The sequence below is a fragment of the Camelus dromedarius genome, chromosome 13 (assembly GCF_036321535.1).
Source record: "Camelus dromedarius isolate mCamDro1 chromosome 13, mCamDro1.pat, whole genome shotgun sequence".
In the NCBI taxonomy this organism is placed as follows: Eukaryota; Metazoa; Chordata; class Mammalia; order Artiodactyla; family Camelidae; genus Camelus; species Camelus dromedarius.
In genome coordinates, this window is record NC_087448.1 from 46,874,361 (window position 1) to 46,882,324 (window position 7,964).

General features: G+C 31.9%; 1 pseudogene; it reads left to right on the forward strand.

Moving 5' to 3' along the window:
- The first annotated feature begins 2,944 nt into the window (after positions 1-2,944).
- On the forward strand, positions 2,945-3,442 carry LOC105086651 (large ribosomal subunit protein uL11-like; annotated as a pseudogene).
- Positions 3,443-7,964: the final 4,522 nt, after the last annotated feature.

Below are 7,964 nucleotides of genomic sequence, written 5' to 3' on the forward strand. Positions count from 1 at the left end.
GGTGGTTGGTGGCAAGGCAATAATACATTTTATACCATGGCAAATACTAAAACTTAAAAGGTACTCATGGAGGTTCCTTTACAATAGGTTAACATTTTGGCCTCGCTACTTAATGTTGAGAAGGCACAAATAATACTAAAATAAATTTAAAAATGATATTGTTGAGTGATGTTGATAATGGAGGAGGCTATGCATCTATTGGGGCAGGGAATACATGGAAAATATCTGTATTTTCCTCCCAACTAAGTTCTTGCACATGTTCAGTTATGAAAAACTCAATTAAGTTGTGGGGCTAAAATTGCTCTAAAAATTGTCTTTAAAAAACATGAAAAGTAAGTATCACCACACATTAGAAGCAAATAGAAGAAAGCCTATTCTATAGAAATAAGATGAAATAAATGAAAAATGGATAATGTCTAAAAGGAGATAATATATTGAAAATTCATTTTTTGAGATCAAAGTACTAATTCAACAAAATTATTGACTTGAAATAAAAATAATTATCTCTCAATTAATGGAAAGAATTTCCATTTTATAAACTAAGCTTTTGATAAAGGCTGATTTATTCACATGTAGTCTGCAAATATCTAAAGAACATATGGACAATGATTATGTCATGACAACTATTCACAGTTGCTTGAGCCAAATTTTGTAACTTAAGGCTGTGTTTAACATAAGGCGTGATAATTTATTAAAACAATTTGACAAATAACAGAGCATTACTTCGCTTGATTAATGTAGATTTTACTCATAGATATTCTTAGTTTTCCAGGTCAAAGTAACTTAACCATCAGTATTTAAAAACAGACCTTTTGACATTTATGCTCAGATCTTTCAAAAAATTTCCACAATTCTAACATAAGAATTTATTTATGTATATTAAAGTATATATTGCCTGACTATGAATTATAAGTCATGACCCAAATTTTAAAAAAAAAATACTTAGGTGTATTTATCTAGCATCAAATTTATTAATAGAATGCTATTTTATTTTGCTTTAGTCATTTTATCACTGAAAGGGTTCTATAATAAGGAAACATGTTTTTCACTCACATGAAATAAATTTGTATCATTATTTTTTAGTTTTCTCATCTCAGTTTCTTCTCTTTATCATTCTGAGTGTACTAATTTTTATGATGTTCAGTGTTCTAGATCAGACTGAATTTGTAAGAGGATTATGTTTTCTCAAATTATACAATTTTTTTCTTTCAGTTTTCTTTTTTTGTCTTAAATTCTTTCACTGATCTCTACACCAACCACCACCTCACCATGTGTTTAATACACAAGAACTCAGATGATCTGAAAAATCATGATATATTTATTTCATGAATAGAATATCCTATCTTACATCAAAAATAATATATTTAAAAAAATTTTCTCTAAGTATTATGAAGTTTATGACAGGACTTTTAAAAATCTGTTTATTAATTTTGGTCTCTGTCTTGTTAGAGACTTTACCCTAATATCTCATGAGATTTGACTGTCTATTTATATTTAACAAGATAAACACTTGAAAAGTCAGAATATGTGGGCCAGTGAGCTCCCCCACAGATAAATTCTCAGGCACTCTGCCTTGGGTAGTATTATTTTAGATATTTATTAGAAGTTTTCCAAAATTTTCTGGCAACAACTACCCCACAAAATCTTTTACAGTGACATATTTTTAAGATGTTGTCTTAACTTGTTATTTCCAATTCCTTTCCTCCTAGTTTCTATTGAAACCACTGACACAGAGTTTCACAAACATTCTTCCATGGAGGAGCTCTTTGTAAAATCTCATACATCTTACATGTTGATGAATTTTAGCAAATCTTCAAAGAGCAGATTGTTTCCATTTTATATATACTGTTTGAAACCACAGGAAAAAATATTTGAAGGAATCTACCCAACTCAAAGTCATAAATTAACATACCAAGAAAGCAAAAAAATGTATTGTATATAATTATAATATAAACATTAAACATAAGCACAATGTGAACTACATGCAAAAATACAATAAAACATTAGTAAACTAAATTTGGAGATCAAGTATGACATATCATTACTAAATATATTTTGTTTCATCAATGTTAGAGTCGCTTAACGATGAGAAGCTACATTAATGTAAGTCTGCATTAATATATGAAATAGTAGAAAGTATGAAAATTTTAAAACAATTAACAAAGAGAAAGTATTTCTTACTTGTAAGCTATATGCTAAATAGCAAACTATTTGAAGCATTACCGTTAAAGCCCAAAGTCAAATTATATTATTTAAAGTTAACTGTTTTAACATTTTACTGGCAGAGGTAGGTAGTCAATTAAGATAAAGAAAAATTATAAATGTATATGTATCATAAGGAAGAGATAAGATATTCATTATTTGCAGAAATATGTTATTTGTAATCTCAAAGAGGAACTTGACAAACCATTGGAATTAATCAGAGTTTTGTGAAAGGTGCTTAGATGCAAGGTTATCAAAAAATTGACAATTTTCTAATTCCAATTATCCAGAAACTTCTACTTTCCTCTATCTTTTTTCCTCTTCTCCTTTAGGTACATAAACCCTAATTTTATTATAGCAACTTTTCACTGATTTAAAGACATATTTTAGGTCTTATTTGTAGCTAGTTTTGGCCATGTGATAAATTTTTGACTAGTGAACTATTAACAGAAGTATCACTGGGTGATTTCAGGAAGACCTTTTAAATAGAGGACACATGCTATTTCTACCTTCTATCATGATTATTGCCTGGAATGCAAATTCAAAGGCTGGAACAGCAAAATCCATAATTTTATTAGAAATAGCCTTGAGAATGAAAGCTACACCTAGTAAAGAAACAATCCAGAACAACCTAGATAAGATTTTTGTTTTGAAAATATTAGCTATAGCTTTCAGCTTTTGGCTCGGAGGAGGCCAAGGTGCAACCCTCTCGGTTGTGCAGAATCCAGGTTTATCTGACACCAGCCGCCTCCACCATGCCACCTAAGTTCAACCCCAATGAGATCAAAGTCGTATACCTGAGATGCACAGTTGAAGAAGTCAGTGCCACATCTTCCTTGACCCCCAAGATCAATCTCCTGTGTCTGTCTCCAAAAAAGTTGGTGATAACATTGCCAAGGCAACTGGTGATTGGAAGGGTCTGAAGATTACAGTGAAACCATTCAGAACAGAGATTGAGGTGGTACCTTCTGCCTCTGCCCTAATCATCAAAGCCCTCAAAGAACCATCAAGAGACAGAAAGAAGCAGAAAAACACTAAGCACAGTGGAAACATCACTTTTGATGAGATTGTCAACATTGCCCGACAGATGTGTTACTGATCTCTAGCTAGAGAACTCTCTGGAACCATTAAAGAGATCCTGGGGACTGCCCAGTCTGTGGGCTACTATGTTGATGGCCACTACCCTCATGATATCATAGAGGACATCAACAGTGATGCGGTGGAATGCCCAGAGAGTTAAGAACCACAAAGAAAAATGATTTAATAAAGGGTTATTTGACAACCAGTGGGAAAAAAAAAATGTTAACTATAGATGCTTACCTATGGATTTATTTTCCCTGTTTGAAATATGACCTTTTTTCTTTCTAGACTATTATTTTCTTAGTCTTGATTTTGCACAACTAAACTTAGTCAGTTCCTCCCTTTACTGAACTTCCCTTTACTGAAGAGTGCTGAATTTATTAACATGCCTCTAGAATATGAATTATTTCATCTTCTAATTATTCAAATGGGGATAATATGTGTCACAGGGAAGGAGAAGGATAGATACAAGTAACATTGAAGAGGAAACTTAGGAACAACTCACTCATGCATCCCTTTCACCCAACCTTACATCATCTCAGAGGTGAATTCTCCCCCATTGTCCAAATAAATGTGATAGCTGGAAAAGAGCTTTATATCCCAACAACAGAATGTTATTTCTTTGAAAATATTTTATGTTTGCAAATTAGTAACAAATTTAATCACTTAAGAAATTTCTCAGTGAATAAAAGCTGAATTCATTATATGATAATATTTGTTAAATATTGTATGAAAGTTAACTGGTTAAATACAGATGTGTGAGTTTATATAATCAGTTTCAGCAAATGTAGTTAAAAATTTTAAGCAATAAGCAACTAATTTTTATTGCAATTACTACTAGAATGCCATTTTAAAATAAGTAATCCCTGATCCATAATTTCTTTTTGGTATCTTTGAAATATGTGTAGATACTTTCTTGCTTACATACAAATAATTTAGTTTCTGTATGTATGCCTTTACCCAAACAAAGTTATTACTTATAAAAATAACTTTTTCAAATGATAAAACCAATCAACATGGAGCTTAAAGGCAGAAAACAATACCTTTGGAATTATGATTAAAATGACATCTGGTTGTTAAAGAAATAATGTTACAAATACATCACTGCCACATTGCAATGGCATACTGTTGCTTTAGAATTGAAAAGAAAAACAGGTGAATTGAAAAGAAAATAAATTCTCAGGCAAAGTTAAAGTTTACATTTTCAAGTAGAAGAGTATTTTTCATACAACATTCTATCAGGGCTTCATTTTTCCTTGTTCAATGATAAATATAATTTTAATTATAAATGTATTCAAGGGTGCTAAACTGAAGTGGCATTTGCTTACTGCAGTATTGTTTTATAGTTTGAATTGACTCTGATCTTGAAAATAGGATGTCTTAACATCTCGATTTGTCTTATTACCCATCACTGTGCCTGGAGTTCAAAAGCAATCAACAAAATTTACTATCTGAATATTCATGAGTAAATTAATAAAAGTAGAATATTCTTTAGTGGAAACTCTGAATAAAGTCAACAGTTAATATTTTACTAAAATTATTTTTTAAAAAATTTTAATACACCATGCTGTTTAAGATGTTTGCAGTAGGGAAATCTTTGTGTATGAGAAGAGTCTGTAATCAGTTTTCTGTATTTCTGTCAGTCTAATTTAAAATACGAATTAGAAAAATAAATTATGGTGAGATTAGACAATCCCTCCCCTTTCCTCCGTGTCATATGGAAATACAGAGTAAGTAGAATAGCAAAACAACTTTACATATAAGAATCATGTTCAAGGACTCATTCTAACACATTTGAAGGCTTATAGTAAAGAAAAATTTATCAAGATAGTGGGCATACATGTAAAGATAGAAAAATAGATTGATAGAACAAAACAAAAAAGACTCAACAATTTTTGGCAAAAGATCAAATCAGGGGAGAAATGACAAACTTTTTTAACCAAGGATGCTGGACGACTGGATAATGCATGCAAAGGAAAATTGAACTTCGATCTTTACCATGTATCAGACACAAAAACTAATTTAATCTCCTTACTAGTAGTTAGTTGATTTCTTTATAATTCCATCTTGGTAGATTTATGTTTCTACAAATTTATCAGTTTCTTCTAGGTTGTACAATTTGCTGGTGCATAAATATTCACAGTAGTGTCTTATGATAACTTGTATTTATGTAGTAACAGTTGTAATGTCTCTTCTTTCTTTTATAATTTTATTTGAGTTTTCTCTCTTTTTCCTGGTAAGTCTAACCAATGTTTTGTTTATTTTGTTTATTAAAAAAAATCAGCTCTTAGTTTCACTGATCTTATCTCTTGCTTTTTTAGTTTCCATTTTATGCATTTCCACTCTGATCTTTGTTAATTCCTTCCTTCTACTAACTGTGGGCTTAATTTGTTTTTTCTAGTTCCCGGAGGTATAGTTAAGTTGTTTATTTGAGATCTTTCTTTTTATCTAATATAAACATTTATTGTGATAAACTTCCCTTTAGAAATGTTTTTGCAGCTCTCATAAGATTTGGTACGCTGCATTTCCATTTTCATTTGTCAAATGGAAAAAAAAAGGCAAATGACTCAGTTATTTTCTTAGAAAATAAAATTGCTTAAAAAAATAATTTATGAAAGGAGACTTATAAGGATGATTGAAAAGATGTAACCACCCACCACATAAAGGTCAAATGAATTACAGTATTTAAAAATGCCCACTTAAGTTGCAAAATTATAAAGTGAAGCAAGGATGTGATTGCCAGTAAATGCAGACAGTGGTCACATCAGCGTTGTGGGGTTTTGACTGAGAAAATACCTGGCAAGAGTCTGTAATGACTGGAAAGCCCATTAAATGATGAATATGGTGGTTACATGCTCAACACGTAGAAATTCATTAAGCTAACCATATGTGTTAAACTTCATCTGTGTTCTATTTTACAATAAAAAGGGCATTCAAGGAAATAAACTGTATAGCTCACATAATCTATAGTAGAGCTGATAACCCAGGCTGAAAAATAAGATGAAACCTTGAGATCTGGGTAGCTACAACCTCTGCTAATATCACAGCACAGGAATGGTCAACCAAGGATGCTGCTGTCCCTGCAATTGCCACTGTCATCATGACTGTCACAGCCACACTGCTAGACAAAGTGGTCCATGATTTGCCTTGCTGCAGTTGTCTTTTTTTTTTTTGCCCTTTGGTCATTCTCTCTAGATTCAGAATCTTGGTAGGAATGCCTGATTGGCCAAACCTAAATCACATGCCTGCCTATAAGGGAGAGGAAAATTTAACAGGAAAAATTAATATCTGTGTAGATCTTCTCTTGTGGTGGAAGGCAGGCTCTGTTTCCCTTGAATAATTCTCCTACAGAGAATCTTCAGTTAGAGTATTTGATATAAATATTAGACTCCAAAACCCACATCATGGAATCGACCTAACAACTTCTATCTCCTTATAGACATATGGGTTTAAAAGGAAATAGAGAAATTATGAGTAGAAGTAGAAGTGTTAGAAGATGGAGTTGGCGACATACTGGCAAATAACTGAGGATCTCACTAATTTGGGTGGTCACAGTCCTTTCCTCGGAACTGAAGGTGTTAGATTTTTATCAACAGGAAAGGCCAGGATTGTATGAAAAGAGACTAACACAGGTACTGGTTCTAAAGCAGAGTAAAGAAGGCAAATGAAAAGAGTGTCTGGGATGACACTGAGGAGGTAGTTAAAACCCAGTCAAAGGGTCTTAAAGGCTGCATTATGGATTTTTAAATTTGTACTTTGGTATAATGAGAGCAATTAAAATGTTTATATGGAAACATACACACTACTTATTGTATATGTTGATTCATTGTGTGACTAATATCCTGAAACACTTTGAGAAATATTATTCTTACCGTAGTTTACTCAGAGTTTATGATGAATGCATGTTGAATATAATCAAGATCTTTGTAATATCCACTGAGACTGCAGAATTGTTTTCTTATTTAACTGCTGACATAATATTCTATATAGATACATTTCCTGACATTAATCAACCCTTCGAGTTCTGGAAAAATATCTGTTTCATAATAAAATGTATTTTAAATATGTTGTTAAATTCTATTTGTTTGTATTTTATTTTGGATTCTGGCACCTAATACATTTATGACTGAAATTGTTCTATAGTTTTCAATATATATGTCAGTTTCTGTTAACAAGTTTAGCTAAGGTATATAAGATAAATTATCTCAATGTTCATCTTTTCCCCCCATTCTATGAGCATTAAGAATTGTGTCTCTTCAAATTAAATAATGTCTCTACTTTAAAAAATATAAAATAAAATGTCTGGGTAAAATAGTATCTTATCTATTAGCATGTTTGGCTAGCTTTCTTCAACTGCCCTTCAGATCTAAGTCTGCCTTCTCTTACAATCATGCTTTTCCTGACAATCAACAGAATGCAAACTCCTTGGATGCTCTCTCCTCATCCCAGAGTGTGCTCTGTTTTCTATCCCTGATCCAAATTATTGCTGCTTTCTAGTATTGCAAACTTTTCCATTAACATCTGGGACTGGACCAACACTCTCCTCAGCAAATATTCCCTCTCCCCACATGCACCAGCCCAGAATGCCTTCTTGAATATTTTTTATGTTTTCTGTCTTAAACTAAAATGTGTTTATCAACTAAGAATATTGCTGTCACTGCGGCCATTTCACATGGCATCTA